The 18389-nt window shown below is 34.0% G+C and overlaps 1 protein-coding gene and 1 long non-coding RNA gene across 5 annotated transcripts in view; both read right to left on the bottom strand.

Annotated features, from left to right (window-relative positions):
- Positions 1 to 18389, bottom strand: part of grip2b (glutamate receptor interacting protein 2b) — a 155952-nt gene that overhangs the window by 95255 nt on the left and 42308 nt on the right. The window lies entirely within an intron of this gene.
- On the bottom strand, positions 382 to 8975 carry LOC127519725 (uncharacterized). The gene is made up of 5 exons (XR_007931867.1): positions 2725 to 8975; positions 2279 to 2608; positions 2067 to 2195; positions 1854 to 1981; positions 382 to 1011 (listed from the first exon to the last, which is right to left on the bottom strand). It is a non-coding gene; the product is annotated as an uncharacterized LOC127519725 (long non-coding RNA).

Below are 18389 nucleotides of genomic sequence, written 5' to 3'. Positions count from 1 at the left end.
ACGCATAAACGTTATTCCTTTAAAAATACAAACATGTACATACATGTTCCTCATATATTATGGTAGCCTAGTTCGTGCTGAATACAGTGTAATGACACTTTTTCCATTAATATGTTTGTGAACAACTGAAAAAAGCACAAATGTCAGGGCATGTCAAAACTTCCCCAGGGCCCCAAAAATCCTCAGACCCCAGAGGGTTAATAATGCATTATTCTGGACCCTTAAAATAAAGTGTTACCGAAATGGATTATAAAAGGGATAATGTGCAGTAAAACTGGCTGTTCTTTATCCCACTCATTAACTACTTACCAAATAAATACATATTGAACTGAAATTAGTTTATGTGAGTAGATGGGAATCCAGAGTAGAAAGACATGAAACTAGCACTGGAAATCAGTTTAATGTTTATCACTCTTTAAACAAAGATATCTGAATACTGAATGACCATCAATTAGCAAGTTATCACAAATAAGAATATCAAGCAAAACATTTCTAAACCAAACTGTACATTTTGAGGTTGTTCTGTTGTTTGACTTCCGGTCTATATAATTCACATTCAACATCTGCCTGCAAACTCAATGCTATTGTTTATCACAAATCAAATAGAAATTTATCAACATTACAACATATTTCTAGCAATGTAAGAGTACACACTTAAAAACAATGAAATCACAACATTGAGAGTTAAAGTGACAAGTAATTACAGATATTAACTATATTACATCCAAGATAAGCAAGTATTGACCATAACTTACAATTCACTTTAATATTCTTATTCTGCATAACCCTTGGGGTAAAAAATAACTAGCGAGCTAAATATGCAGATTAAATAGATCTATATATAGTTATGCAATACGTGATACTTTTTCAAATACAGTGAGAACAGAAACTAAATGGTGTCAGATTTGATTATGTGTTCTTGATTCTGGCAGCTGTAGAAGTTCATTTGTGCTGTTTATTTGTCTGGGCTGAAACCTTTTACATGGTGTGGAAGAAGTCTGCTGTAGCGTACTGAAAAAAACAATCAATAATACAATTTAATCTCAATGCAGATGTTACAGTTTTATGTAACACGTAATCCAAACAATTCTACACTGACAGAAAGAATAACAGCTTTAACTTTAAAAATAAAGGTTCTTTATTGGCATCTATAGTTCCATGAAGATTCTTGAACATCCATGGAATCTTTCCATTCCACAAAAAGGTTCTTAATAGAGGAAAAAGGTTCTTTAGATTGTTATAATGTTCTTCATGCACTACAACATGATTATTTTAAGAACTGATCACTAAAAGGTTCTTTAGGAAACCAAAAATGGTTCTTCTGTGGCATCGCTGTGAAAAAAAACTCTTTTGAAACCTTTATTTTTAAGAGTGTACAACAGGTACTTCAAATAGTACCCTATTTAAAGGGATACACTTGAAAACGTATACTAAAGCTAGTTCACCAAGCAATGAAAATTCTGACTTTTTTTGGTGAACACAAAAGAAGATATTGAATATGTTTGGATAAGGACTGTTTTATCCATACAGTAAAAGCCAGTGTGTCCAGTGTGGTGTTGGACCCCATTGACTTTTTGTATAGACCAGGGGTGTCCAATCCTGCTCCTGGAGGGCCACTGTCCTGGAGAGTTTAGCTCCAACCCCAATTAAACAAACCTGAACCAGCTAATCAAGGTTTTTAGGCATACAGGAAACTTCCAGGAAAGTATCTTCTTTTGTGTTCCACTGAATGAATGAATAAATAAATAAATAGAGGTTTGGAATGACATGAGGGACAATTTTTACCCTTAATTTAATTACCCTTTTAAAGGTGCATATTTTGCACCTTTTTGTATTAATCATAATAGTTTTACCTGCACATGAGTTAAGTCTTGTGGCTGTTCAGGATCCATGACTTGAGGCTGTTGTAAGTTTGTATCTTGAGACTGTTTCAAGTTGTCTCTGGTTCTCTTGCTTCCAAGAACAAACAACTTTACTAGTCCTTTAAAGCGACAGTGAATTCAGATTAAACATCAAGTCTTCCCTTTTTCAAAGACAGAACAATACAATCCTATCAAAGAACTCACCCGTGATCACAATGATCAGAACAGCGATCAACAGAGCAGATATGAGGATAATAACCAGCCAATGTGTCTGATTCTTCTCAATGCACTTCACCGCTGTATGATTCTGGACCTCTGGAGTTGAAGTTGGTACTGTACAAACATTGAAGGGGTTTAATATTTTTTACATTTTGTCTAACAATGATATTTAACTTGATCACTGACTGATCACTTACCAATGATGTGCAGTCTTGTGCCGTCGCTGTATTTTGGTTGTATGTCTTTGGTGGTCACGCAGTAATAAACTCCTAACTCATCAATGGTGACATTTTTTATGAGGAGATTGTGTTTACTTTGCACTAAATATTTTTGCTCAAAGGTTAGATTGTAGTGAAAAGTAGTTGAAGGTGTGGTAGAGAGTAATATCAGAACTGGAGAATCTGGAAGTTTTAGTAATAACCAATAAACCTCATTTTCATCAAGATCACAGTTTATAGTCACATTTTCACCTAAATCTGTTAGTTGATCTGTTAAAGTCTCTGCAGCTTCACACCATATCAGCAGATCTGTAAAATAAACACCACACATGCACATATTTAGTATGAATGCACCATTAAACATCAGAAATCAATGCAGTTTATAAAGCTCATACAAAAACATTCATGAAATACAATAAACTCACAGAGATGAAGCTGCATGATCTTCATGATGATAAAACACTTCAACATGATGCAGTCTGGATTTCTGCTGTGACTGAGAGGAAACTTTACTTTCAAGAGGGGAATTTCAGCCGCATCAAGAGGAAGTTGAAGTCATATTTGCACTGACCACATCTTGTAGTTATTTTGCAATTTAATTAGCTTTCAGTGCTATGAACTATTCTTTTATGGTTATATGGCACATAGTTATATCAATTGTTCTCTGGTACTTACTTCAGAACCCAGATTTTACATTGGACATCTTGTGGCAACTCAACACAGAACCAAAATAGTTTATTATACACAATTATCAAAAATCAAACTTTGAAATGTGTTATCTTACAATGAAGTGCATAGATCCACAAACATGCAAAATTGCTAACGTGAAAAAAGCTAAATAGAAAAACTGAATTTTTAGTTTGACATTTTCTGCATAGTGTTTGGTTTCTAAGTGTTGCTTGACTGTTGGTGGTTTATTGCTCTCTGCAGCCTATACACCACTAGCTCATTGTGGTCAACACAAAACTTGTTTATCCTCATTGCAAGTGTTTTTTTGTTTTGTTTTGTTTTTTTTGTTTTTTTGTTCATAGGTTTTATTAAATGTTCACACCAGGGGTCTTTAACAGACCTAAGTTTGGTCTGTTAAAGCTTAAGTTAGCTTAAGTTTACTGTAAAGCAAATGTACGGCACTAAACTTTTTTTTATTTCATACAAAATATATATTTAACAAAATAATTTAGACTCTAAAACTGCAATGTGAGTTTTATTAAATGTGAGTTCATTGTTCTTCTGCGTCAAGCCTCTCTGTTTGGATTATCACGTCAAGCCAGCATGCAACAACTACTAGCTGCATTTATGAATGAGATTCACTGATGTTATCCCTGTTGAAAACAAACAAACAAAAAAAAAAAAAACAGCAAATGCTGGTTAGGTATGTTATGCTGGTCATGAGCTGGTTTAAGCTGGTCAAGTGCTGGTCCTGAGCTGGAGCTAGTTGCTTAGGACCAGCTAAGGACCAACATAAACCAGCTCAAACCAGATTCCATGCTTCAAAACATACCTAACCAGCATATTCTGGTTTTTCAACAGGAATTCCATGTTGCAGACACCGAATCAGCTTTCTTTTTGCTAAAAACAATTTTTTTTTTGAGGGAAAAGACTAAATATTAATGGAATCAGTACATAAAATGTTTAATATTAAAGATGAACGAGGAAAACTGAGTGTTCTTTGTCATCGCGGCTATTTATCTGCAACGAAAGCACAAGGCAAGTGCTGGTCTATCTATGTTCACGAAACCTTCCAAGCTCAGAGTCAGTATGGCAAGTACCACCATATGTACACAGAGACATAGGCCTATAATAAATTATAGGAAATTTGCTGACTGCTATAATTGCTTTTCCTCCATAATGCTGCCAACACTCCACTACAGCAGAGGATCTCAAATGTTTTGGGGTCAGAGACCTGTCGTGGAAATTCCCAATACTAATCTGACTTCACCACTTACAATTCAAACGACCTCCAGTTGTCAATATAATGTAATACAATGCTACAGTACCAATACAGTACTACAGTACCTTCGAGGTAATTCCCGTCCCGAATATAATACAATACAGTACTACAGTACCAATACAGTACAACAGTACCTTCGAGGTAATTCCCATCCCAAATATAATACAATATAATACTACAGTATCTCGAGGTAATTCCCTTCTCGAATACTTCTAATACATTTCCAGTACTTCGTCTCGTCAAGAAGCTACTATCACTACCTCAATCACACATGAGCACACAGGTCTTTAGCATCTATACACTCAGGTGTACTCTGGTCCGACACAGGATCATTAATACTTACTCCGAGTATTACAGCCTCACCCCGAGGGCGACTCTATAGTCTTCCAACACTATCACTGTCTCTGCTGTGGTCTTTTGAGCGTAGAATCTTTAGTACTTCTATTCCTTAGCTGCGCAGGTTCTGCATGCATATGATAGTTTTATCAAATTAAATGTTGAAATGCAAGTGACTCTCAGACCAGATCTGGAGATTAAGTTCATGTGTCCATATATAGTGAGGCGACAGACGCTATCTCGTCTGAGTATGTGTATTAGATGAAACTGCTCACCTGCTGTGCTCATTCACACAAAGACACAGAAAACATGCCGACTTCATATTTAAATTGTCTTTTTTTTTTTTGCTTTAATATTCACACTAGTGTGCATATCAAAAACTTCACGTAAAGTGTACAGTCCTACTTTTGATATATTCATCCAAAATTTGCCAAATTCTGTGACATTCAGCATTATACTGTAAATTCTGTTTTTATGACTGGATTCTGTGATTCCACCTGCCTTTTCCGCATTGTGGAAATCATAGGGCCCTAAATTTATTTCGCAGACCCCCTGGCTATGGGGACACTTTGAGAGCCCCTGCACTACAGTGATGGATCATGTGCGCTCCACTGACCACTCCTATTGGTTGTCGCTCCCAAAAGTCACTCTTCATTTGCATAAAGTTAAACATATCTCAACTTTGTCATGTCGCTGGACATGACTTCATCCTGTTGCCAGCGATCACTGTTGCCAGAAATCGCTAGCTTTTCAGTGAAATGAATGGGATCATTGTCGTTTTGTTGCTGCATTTCTCTGGTAGTGTGAGCACAGCTTTAGGCTGTCTACACTGGACACGACAAAGCAACTGTTGCAAATGTTTTTGTTCTTCATGTCAGAAGTGGCACAAGCGCTACGTCAGAAATAGAATCAGAACAGTCAGGAATTTGTTGTGTAACATCACATTTTTCTGCATCCGGTGTAGACAGCATCAGTAATAATGGTTTCACAAGTTCACCCTTACATATAATCAGATATAGAAAAGTACACATATTTGGCATGCTGTCTGACGGGAGGGCTCCAGGCTAGGAATTTGGCCTGAACCCAGAGTACTCGCCTCATCCCTGGTTGGAATAGGAAATGTTTAAGAATGAGGAGTTGGGGTGGTAGAGGGATGCTGGAAAACTGTCATGGGATAGAGGTAGGTTGGTGATATACTAAATAAAAAGCTAAAAAAATGTTATTCCTTTGTGGATAATAAAAGGAGCTATGGTAGTGTTTAATATCTCTGTCTGCAAAGAATGCCTCAAACTCAGCTGAAACGAATTTTGATCTGTTGTCGGTTACAAGTTCAAGCTGATTTCCCTTAAGGCTGAACACAGCAGACAGAAACTTTACAATAGTTGAAGAAGTAACGTCAGGTGCAATCTCTGGCCATTTACTGTAGTAATCAACGAGTGTCATAGCATGTCAAAGCAACAGCCTTGAGGAACATTATTCAAAAGCCCAACTACATCAATAGCCAGTTTCTCCCAAGCAGTTGCTGGAATAGGCAGTTTTATCATGCTGGAGGCAGGTGGAACAGGATTTGATAACATTTTCCACATAAAAATCCAAGCCAGGCCACCAAAATAAGTCCCTCAGTCTCTACTTTATGCACACTATCCCTTTATGAGTGGCATGTGCCTACTGGATGATGACATACCCATCTTGAATAGCCATCTCATTCCAGAGATGATGATATGGTGCAATAGCAGAATTCAAGCTTTTTGCATTACGAGGCTACCCATTTTCAATGCAAGCCTTTACCTGTTGAAGGATAGTACAGGCATCACACATAGACTTCAGCTACTCTACAGTAAAAGCTGCAAAGTCAGGAGACAGTACAGCCACCATCTGAGGCTCTTGGTTTTGGCTGTTATCAGCTGCTTAGAAGTGGAAGTCTGGATAGCCAGTCTCGACCAGGTTTGTATTCCACGCTGTAATTAAAACAGACCAGACGCATAGACAATCGGGCAATTCTCATGCCTGCACGTCCAAGGTCCTTTGTGGAAAGCAGTGTAAATAAAGTCAGGGTTCCCACTCTTTCATGAACACCTGATTCAAGGACTTTCAAGGACTTTTTAAAGAGCCACAAAACAGTATTTATTGTTTAAATTTCTTTAAAAATTACAAATTTTGAAATTTGAGACTTTGTTTCATATTAAAAGTAACCTGCTCTGTCTTGTCTGTCGACGCATTTTCAGTGTCCTCTTTGCTCCGCGCTGTATATTTTTCACTGATAAAATGATGTGTGGTGTGAGAATGGCATGGCTTAATGGACATAGCAACAGTAACTAAAGAGGGCAGGTATTTTCGAACGGTCAATTGTAACCTCTAATATTATAGTGTATCAAATGAGAGGGTTCCCTGTATAGTTTGCAGCATTATTTGGGAGAGATTTTTTTTTCCTTAAGAAAAATCAAACTATCGGTATCGGCATTGGCTAATATCATTCTGAATAATTGGCTATCGGTATGGGCAGAGAAATTTAGTATCAGTGCATCTCTACTTCTGACAGCATACTGTGTGCTACTGTAGGTATTTCGGTCTCTTAAGTGCGAGAATGCCTTCAGGTGTGACACGACAGAGCAACATATCGACACTTGTTTCGTCCATTCCCTGCTGTATTATTAGGTGAAAAAGAGGGTGGCATCACACCTGAAGTACTTCAAGGACCTGGTGCAAACTCTGAATACCAGTAGCAGGAATTTTGAGTCATCCCAGTCACTCCAATCTATAGGATTCTCTTTAGCAAAAAACCTAACTAACGTGTCTACACCAGATGTGAGCAGCGTGAACCAATGCATCAAAAGACAATATAATCCATGATACTGTCTACACAGGATGCGGCGCGACGCGACACAACGAATACCCGACAGTAAACGGATTCCCCGTTCTATTTCTGACATAGTCCATGTGCATTGCAATGGTTGGTTTGTCGCATCCAGTGTAGACAGCTTTAAGCTGTTGCGGTGCAGCGCGATGCAACGTGACAACAGTGTCAGACATGGTGTCAGGAAAATGAATCAGTAAACGAATCTGAACTGAATCTGCTTCATTTTGTTCAGTTTGTTCACAAATTATGTAAATAATGTCCTAATTTGTAATGTTTGCTCAGAAGTGGCATGTCCTAATCCCAATCATATGGAAGTAATTTGATCAATTTATTAGCAAATTATGTAATTAAATTGATTAAAACGTTTTGATCACCAGCTCCAATAAATATCAAAGAAAGACAAAACTCAGCGGTGTATCTGTGTATTCTGCTACTGTGAAACCTTAACTAAACTTGGTGTTTTAAAGGTCCTGTTCTCACCTTCAGTTAAAAGGAAGTACACTGCTTCTAGACATTTGCTATTCCTTTTGGAGTGTTTGACCACGATCACATGGGGTGAGGGAAAGACTTCAGATGTAAGCTCATGAAATCTCCATCTTAAAGCTTCAAATCAGAGCAACTGAATTTTGGAAGATGAAGCCTGCTGTGACTCCACATGAGGAATGAGGACCATATTCACATACATTCAAACACACACTTTTAGTGCATATGCTATTTTTGTGCTTAAACATTCATATACAAATAAACAAAAAACAAACCAAAACATAAAATAATAGGGTGGGGGGCTGGGGACAATGTGCTTAATCAAAGTAAAAACAAAAACAAAGCACAGCAAACAAAAACAAAATAACAGGGTGGGGCAATGTGCTTAGTCAATGTTAAAAAAAAAAAGAAAGAAAGAAAGAAAGAAAGAAAGAAAAAGAAAAGAAAAGAAAAGAAAAGAAAAGAAAGAAAAACAAAGCAAAACAAAACAAACAAAAAAAGACAAAACTAAGTAATAGGTGGGACAATGTGCTTAGTCAAAGTAAAAAAAAAAAACAAAGCAAAGCAAAACAAAACAAACAAAAGACAAAACAAAATCATAGGGTGGGGCAATGTGCTTAGTCAAAGTAAAAACAAAAAGACAAAAAAAAAGACAAAAAAAAAAAAAACAGAAAACAAAATAAACTAAATAAAATAAAACAAAGCAAGCCAAACAAAACAAAACATAATATTAGGTGGGGCAATGTTTAAATTGCCCCAATTCACTTCTGGATATTGAAAGAGAGAGAGAGAAAGAGAGAGAAAACCATGTAGGACAGGAATTAATTTTATCTACTGAGAATTGATAAATTGTGGGAATTGATGGATTTTGAATAGTAACATAACGCAGCAGAGACAGACCGAATGAGAAAAAAAGACCAGGAACTTGTAATCAGTAAATAGGGTCAGTTTCGATTTTATGTTGACTTCAATGTCAGCTGAACAACATAAAAGTGTATTATAATAAAATGTATATTATTAATGCACTGTAAAGCTTTTAAAATTCTTGTAAAAGTTATGCTAGTCTGGAAAGTAACACTGCATCTAAAAAATAATGATTCATCCATCAATCTAGGTCACTCATTTTCAAAACACCCCGAGGACATTGTAATGAGAAAGTTTACAAAATCAGAAATTTAGTCTTGTAGGCATTACACAGATCAATACCTTTTCCTCCAATTTAACATGTCTAACGGGCAATTTAAACCCTGAACATGTCTCTTTTCTAAAATCGAAGTGGTTTTAAATGACTTCAGCAACAACCTACAGCTTCCAAGATCAAAGGTAGCACTTACTACAGACAAATTCATTGTGTTAGCAAATCTGCTGTTCTGCAAACATTCTTTTTTCACCAAAGAACAAAATATGAGGACTAATAAATGAATTACTTAAATAAATAATCTTAACAAATATAACCAAACACACAAACATGTCAAGTTAATTCATGCCACAGGCTGAGACAATTATTTACCCTGTTTGTTTCATCTTTGATAGGATTAAAAATAGAGCCATATGCAAATGCAAATACAAATGCTTGGCTACCAGTGCATTAAATTTTTTTTTTAACAAACCTCCATCCTTAAGAGGGCGTCCTTATAGTTCCCTTCAGTCATCTGTATACTGAAAAAAAATTTTAACCTAAAAAATGTGGTAACATCTAAATTAATTGACTTTATTCAAATAAAAAAAGGTACAATAGGATATTTTCTGAGATGTTAGCAATAGCGAGCTAGCTTTCAAATCATACGATCCCATGCTCCATTCAGAGCGTCTCCAAAACACATGAAGGCACACACACACACATACACACACAGTATCAACCTGGTGTTGATACTGTTGACATGGAAACGCATAGTCTAACTGAACAGCTCCCGTTAGAACGTCACGGGTTTCCATCTCTTAATTGCGGTAGTTATGGCATGTTTGACGTGTGCTGCTTTTTTAAATGTACATTATAAACGATTCAAACTCACAGTGCTTTCAGATGGATTAGCATTTGGAGCCATACTTCATTGACAAGTTGCACATAAAAAAATTTTTTAAAAAAAGAATCGCAGCCTTTGCGATTTCATAATCGCACTAAGAAACGCGTTTAAGTGCGACTTCAATGTTATTTTTCGTATCATGCGATAAATCGCACAGCCCTAGTTGACAGGCAGGTAGGACATTGTATTATTTCATTCGGACCGAATATAATGATTGGATGAACATTTTCTGGTCCTACGCCTTCCACAGGTGATATACTGTATATTTATAAAAATACATTTAGACCATTTAACATAGTGATTGCTATCAGGATATGAGGAGACTTTCAACCATAACAAAAAATGTTTCTGTAGAGAATCACCTATTGCACCTAAGGGTAAGATCAGGTAGAAATAGCTCTTTAACATAACAATTGCAGGTTATAGTATACTAAACTGGGTGTGTTTTTATTACGGTAGCTACACTGTAAAAATGAAATGATCAATAAGTAATGGCAACTTTTTTTTTTTTTTCCTGCTTTAACTCATCAAAATAAATTAAGCAATTTCAACTTGATTTAATAAAGTTATGAGATTCAAGATGATTCAAGAAAATGGGTTGATGCTATTATTGTAACTATTATCTATAAATTTAAAACACTAAAAAGTCTGTATTATCATAACTAGAAAAGTAATAAGACTTTATTTAAGACATTTAAATTAAAAACAGAAGTTGATACCACTTATTAGGACAAGTGAAGAGAATGCACAGCAATTCATCTGCTTTTGAACTTGGTTAAGTTGAAACAACAAATACTGTACAGTAATTTCAATTTACAGAGAGAAGATATAAAATAATGAGTTGAAATGACTTGTACACTTTGACTTTACTTAATTTAATGCAGCAGCTTAAGTTTTTAAGTAGAAATTGATGATATTTTTTATAGTGTTTGATAACATTTTATTCTGAAGAGTATATTTAAAAAACTGTACTTTCAAATAATATATTTTAATGAAATAAAGGCCACTTAAGTGTACTTTAAGAGAGAAAAATTATGACTATATTTCTTAACACACTTAAGTACAATTATAAAAAGTTCACTGTGTAATAATGTCAAATTAAAAGTTTTACTTTAAAGCACATTTTAAATCATGTTTTAATAAAAATAATTAAAAAAAAAACACTCATGTTTTAAAGAAGTACACTTATTTTGATGTGCTGACTAACACACTAAAGCATATTTAAAGTACTTGATTATAATTTTAACTTTAGTGTGTTATTCAATATATTTGAATGGCAACATTGTTACAAATATGTAATTACAAATTTAAATAAATGACAAGTTTCAATAAAAATCAAATTACAGTATATTTTAGTTTACAATAAATGCTTGTTAGTACATTCAACAGCACTCTAAAAATATTTCAAAGACAGAAGTAATTATGAAATTACATATGAAGATGTACTTAAGTCCAACTTAAGTGAATCAGAAAACATTCTAATGTTCGCCTAATTACTTTTAACATGAATTAAAACTATAATAAATTTTCATTTAATTGCAATGAAGTGTCTGAAAACATTACATTCAGTTCACACTTAAGTATATTCTTTTTAAAGTATCTCATTTCCAACATAAGTACTAAAAGTATGCCAAAGTGTACTTTTTTTTTTTTTTTTTTTTTTTTTTTTTTCTCAAGGGCAGCTTGGGGTATATATGTGACAATTTAATATTATTTGTCATATTTTGTCATCAATTACAATACATAGCCTATTCATATTTAATATAATCCCTTTGGGCTTTGAGAGGTATGGGATAGAAAAGATTTTTGAAAGATTCTTTTACTCATATCCATCAAATGCTAAACACAGGTTTTTCTAGCTTTTAGGCACAGATAGAACAATGATAAAGCTATGAAAGTGTATAAACTGCATTTGTTCCCAGCAAACTCAAACAATGAAAAATTAACTAATTAAAATTGAACATCCTGGGTCTGGTTTTAATGACAAAACAAGGGAAACAAATCAGTTTGTCAAGTGTTATCCACACGATTCTCATTTTGAAAGCAGCGTCAAAGCGAGAAAGAGAGAAAAAAAGATGCTACCTCAGCATCTTGGACAAAAAGGAAAGATATGTGCATTCAAAGTGTAGCTGATGGGCATTAACTATAGAACACTGTATTCCCATATGAAATACTCCATGACAGGAGATTTATACTCCGAGGCAGCAGTACATCTACAGTAGTGCAACCCTATGCATTTTCATATTAATCATAACCGTGCTGCTTGTGACAGTTCTTGCACTTCCGAAGCAACTGCATGCACACCCGACTCACAAATGGGAGTTCATTATTGCTCTTAGGAAAAGAGCGTGAACATCTATCGTAAACTGAACAGCGCGTGAACAAAGAGCGCATACGCTGCCCTCTCGCAGCTACGTGACAATAGCAGGCGCCGTCACATATCTGTGCAAATGAAAGCAGAATGCAGTCGCAGCCGCACCATAACAAAGAGCAAATGTGTGTGGAGAATGTGAGACATCTGGAGTTTGTGAATGTGGAAGATATAACCAGAGCGTATCTTTCTCCAATTCTATATCCTATAGTGTAACACACGCACATACACACACACAAAAACACTGAGTAAAGATGCAGTGTCTCTCTAAAACAAAATTGTGTACTGGATCTTCGCAATGATTGCATACATATACAAATACAAACAAAATAAACAGATATTGTTAATATTATATAATATTCCATAAACTTAAAGATTGACAATGTCACAGAGAAGGTTGAAGAAAAAAAGATGCTCTGTATTGTATTATATAAGTGATGGTAAAACAACATAAACCATGACATTGTCTTCAAAAGCAGCTGAAAGTAATTTTAGGATTATGACAGCCTGCTGGTTGTCATTGTCAAATGTCTGAACACAGGTTGAGGCATTAATGTCAAAATATTTTAGTGAAAATGTTTTAGGTGCCGTATTTTATAGATATATACTGTATATAGACACACACACACACACACACACACACACACACACACACGTATAAACTAAATGTTAGAACATCTTGGACTATATATAAACTAAAGTGCCATTAATAGTGGCAAGTGACAATAAAAAAACATTTTATAAAAATAAGTTTGTTTGGTTGGTTTTACAATTGCAAAAGAAAAAACATCAAAACAAAATTACATAACAAAACACAAAACAAAAGAACAAAACAAAACCCAAAAAGCAACAACATAAAACAAAACAAAGCACTAATTGCTAAATATTTCACTGAAAATGTGCCATATTTTACTGAAAGGGTGTTCATTTAAGGGTCGTTCCAATATGTACACTGTATAGGCTACTAAACTTACTGTCTACTAGACTAACCAAACATCTTAGACTACAATATACAAAACCAAGTACCATTAAAGGAGCCAAATGTCATTAAAAAAAACAAACAAACAATAAAACAACAACCTTTTACAAAACAAGTTTTAATTTTTACAATTGCAAAAGAAAACAAATCAACAACCAAAACACAAAACAACATAAAAATAAACACAAAATAAAACAACATAAAAGATAAACGCATAATAAAACAAAACACAAAACAACATAAAACACGAAAGAAAATAAAACAAAATAAAAAACTTCTTCAAGCTATCAAGAAAGACACATGAAGCTTGTCCGTTTGATTGGCTCACCAACAGGTGGCAGATTCCTCCCGCTGCTTCAACACATGGACATTTCAAAGCTGTGATCAGCGTCTCATAAACATTTGAGCATATTTCATCCGTGAGACTAACAGAAGCACGAATGTGACAATAAACACAGATCTGAGTTGAATGACTAAGAAGAAAGACAAACCTACCCAGAAAGCATAATCAAATGCATGGACATTCTCCTAGACTAATAGAATCTAAATATTTATATATGTATACATGAGTATGCATACAAAGAATATTTATAATTTATCTTTTTATGTAAACTCAACTCAAAATATCCTAATCCATGGTGCATCCAGTGACGATCCCACTCCACAGAAACCCTAGCCCTCCACAGCAAGGATATGCCTTATTTGTGACTGCCAGATTGTATTATCATAAATTCGTAATCACATTTGCAACGAACACAAACAGCCGGAACGGACACGCACTTGATGACCTGAGCGTAAATGTATTAAAATGACCAAAATCATCAACTTCACAGCTTGAATTGCATTATTTTGAGAAGGCTACTAGTGTATAGTCACAGTGCAATGCCTAAATCGAACATTAGATGGTGATGAAAGAAAGTCTTTGATTGCAATTAACACTTTAAAAGAATTTGGGTACCTTTGAGTATCCTTTTCCTTAGGATAGCCTGTAGGAAGAGCATAGTCCTTCTCCTTTCCTTCGGCTTTGCAAATATTCCCTGACTGCTGCTTAGCTCCGTATCTAGTACGTCTTCCCAACGATACCCAGCAACATCTGAGCCAACGAGGTACTTTCTGCTGTCAATCAATGTCAAAATCAAAGATTTGGGATAAAAAATAACCCTATGTCACCAAGGCTACTGCGATGCGCAACGATACTGCAAGACGGTTCAACCTTTGTCTTTTTAAATTACTCATCTGAGCAGTAATCATTAGTCCTTATTAACAATAATTTTATGCGAAGTCACCATCTCTCCATCTCTCTCTCCTCCTCGCTCGCGCTGTGATTAATAAATGCAAAATGTATGCTCAAAGCCTTCGGGACTTTTGATGCCCTAGTTTTTTCTGCCTTTTTTCTCTCTGCCCTCAAACTGCTGCCTTCCTGAATAAACTTGAAGATAAGGGGGTTTACACAAGTGTAAGTTTTCGTGTTTTGACTCCTCTTCAGCACCTACACAAAAACAGTGGATTGTCTACAACCGTCTGATGGATTTTTCGATCACTGTTGCATCAGTGCTGATGCAAAATGTGTCTTAATCTTAACAAATCTGTAAATAAACATAATTTGCACAATCAAGCTGAGGTTGTGATGATACAGGTTAATCTAAAACCTCTATCAAAAGTTGGGACATTTTGTAAAATGCAATAAAATCAAGAATCTGCTGTTTTGTTAATTCTCTTGAAGCTTTATTTAACTGACAAAAGTACAAAGACAAAAGTACAAAAAATACACTCTGGTGTAGCAAGTGCAGAATGAGCCCTGGCTTTGTCTTGATTCCCAGGAAAGATGTCGTCTCGATGGGAGTTTATATCTCTGTACAATCCCAGTATACGCCTTCACATCAATGATTCCTTCACACATATGCAAGTCACCTATGCCTTATTCACTGATGCACCCCCATACCATGACAGATGTTTGCTTTTGCACCTGTCGCTAATGAAAGTCTGGATGGTCCCTTTCGTCTTTGGGACTAAGAACTCGATGTCCGTTTTTTCCAAAAACAAGCTGAAACATTGACTGATCTGACCACAGCACACATCTTCACTATCTTTTAGACCATCTGAGATGAGCTCAGGCCCAGAGAACTCGGCGCCATTTCTGCATTGAACAGATGTATAGATTTCTCCTTGCGTAAAAGAGATTCAAGTTGCATTTCTTGAGGCAGCGGCAGACTGTGTTAAGTGACAGCGGTTTTCCAATGTACTCCCGAGCCCATGTGGCTATATTTAACACGATAGCATGATGGTTTCTCATGTAATGCCATCTGAGGGCTCAAAGATCACACACATTCAACAGAGGTTTCCTGCCTTACTTTACACGGACTGAGAATTCTCTGGATTCCCTGAATCTTTTCACAATATTATGTATGGTAGATGGTGAAAGACCTAAATACTTTGCAATCTTGCATTAAGAAATGTGATTTTTGATTTGTCTAACAATTCTCTCATGAAATTTGGCACAAAGTGGTGAGCCATGACCCATCTTTGCTGGCAAAGACTGAGATGCTCCTTTTATACCCAATCTAAACTCTAAATAGGAAAAATATCGAAACTCTTTGGTCATTTTTGAGCGAGAATGTAAAAATGGAGAAAGTGGAGAAATAAATGGAGAAAGTTTTCTGTAATGGGTAGTTTTAGGGGATAGAATATACAATGTGTACAGTGTAAAAACCATTACGTCTATAGAGAGTCCCTACAAGGATAGTGAACCAGACATCTTCATAGATTTGCACAGCGTATTCACGATAGAGGACTAGAGGTGTCAATTTTTGTTTTATTAATTCATTAATTTACCGTTACATTTTTTAAACATTAATTAAATAAACAGATTTGCATGTGTCTATTTTTGTCATTTTTAAGGTTTAATTATGTATTTAGATGTTTATATTTTATATATTTGATTTATTTCTTTGCATTTATTTAATTTATATTTATCACTTATTTTATTTTTGAATTAATAAATTGATAATTGATGTGGTAATCGTCCTCCATAATTCATATCACAAAAAAGGTCTGAATTTAAATTAATCAACAACAAGACAGCACTGAATCATAAACTTGGAATGTTGGAATCTTCTGCTAGTTGTGGCAGTAAATGTGCAAATTAAACCACAATCATCTTGATGTGACAACTAATACATATTTATAAAATAGGTGGGAAAAAATAGTTCAAGTTGAAGACCATGACAAAAAATGCATTTCACATATTAAAAACCCCAAAATTAAAAACAAATTTTAACACACTAATGAAACTAATGAAAACACTAACTTCACAACTGAACCGATTCTTCCCCTGTATTAGATGCACTTCGGCATCTTTTCAAGAAGTATTGTGGATGAAACCAGCCTTGGCAAAAAAGGGCAGGACATGTCAGCATTACAGTTATTATCAAAATATGGCCTTAAGTTAGTAACTTTCATAAACCTCAGACAGTAATCCAACGAAAGACATATTTCATCTAGCATGACTAACAGCCATGGACTGATGTGTGTAGATGTACTGTACGTGTTGTATTCTGGCAGCTATATCATTCTGCTATATCAAAGTGTGCTGTTGAATTTAAACACTTGAGGGGATTTCTGCTGTTATGAAATGGTAAAACTACACACACACACACACACACACACACACACACACACACACACACACACAATATCTATCTATCTATCTATCTATCTATATTAATAATAATTATTATTATTATTATAAAAAGTATATTATATTAGTATATTGTATTAGTATTATATTAGTATATAAGTATATTGTATATTTATTTTATTAATAATAACAATAATTATAGCTACAAATATATTAAATGTAATAATATAATGCAAATATAATATTATGTAATAATAATACTTGTTGTTAAAATAATTTTATTAAGAATTAATAATATTAATAATGTTTTATATAATAATTATTATTATTATTATCATCATCATCATCATCATCATCATCAAACATTAACAAATATATCACATAATTCATCTCATTATATGATTATTATTTTAAAATATGTACATATATTTATATTTATTTTTAATAATAATAGTTATTTGTTATTATTAAAAATAAACTTATTTTGCATATTTATTTTAAGAATACCAATTAATATTATTATTATTATTATTTATTACAAATTACATGAACAAAAATAATGTTAACATTATTTTACATCTATAAAATTGTTATTGTCTTATATTATTATTATTATTATCACATATTTTATTATTTTTATTATTATTATTAATCATAATATTATGATTAATGTTTGTAATAATAATTACTATAATTGTTGTTATTATTGTTGTTAAAAATAAATATATACATACATTTTAGATTATTATCACAAACATTCTGTATTAATTATATATCATTCTTATATCATTTCTTTCTTTTTAATAAGTTGTTTGTTATTAAAAATTTATTATAAACATTTGCATATTTATATTTAATTAAAAAATAATAATTATGATTAATACAAATGACATTAACAAATATAACATTACCATTATTTTTTGAAAAAATATAATATAATATATAAAAATATAATATAAAACTTTTATTATTATTATTATTAACTATAATAATAATAGTATGTTGTTGTTATAATCATTTTTATCCTTATTCATCACCTTTTTTCTTCTTATTCATGGATCACATTATTACTATAATATAATGTTTTAAATACAATAGACGTGTCATTTTTACCTATATCAGGCTCCTGTAGTTTCCAGTGCAGAGACAATTATTTCCAAAGAAGCCAAGAATCATTACAACTTACAGTGTCAGCGTTTTAACATGCAACGCTGCTCTTTTTATTACATGAAATAGGAACAAGAGGATCATGGGTACTTGTGGCTTTTATGCCCCGAGCTGTAGTCTCTGATGTAATGACTTTTATTTCATCAATAGTCCAAATGTGATTCAGAAGTAAGTGGTTTGAGAAACTGCTTCAAGTCGTGCAAATGTTCCACTCTAGGGAGGAAAGTGAGTGCCATTCTCGCAGCAATCATTTCATTATTTTAACTTGAATATAAGAGCTGAGCC

The sequence above is a fragment of the Ctenopharyngodon idella genome, chromosome 10 (genome assembly GCF_019924925.1).
Source record: "Ctenopharyngodon idella isolate HZGC_01 chromosome 10, HZGC01, whole genome shotgun sequence".
Classification (NCBI taxonomy): domain Eukaryota; kingdom Metazoa; phylum Chordata; class Actinopteri; order Cypriniformes; family Xenocyprididae; genus Ctenopharyngodon; species Ctenopharyngodon idella.
Note: the sequence above shows the minus strand (reverse complement) of the source record. Positions and strands in the feature narration are given on the sequence as shown.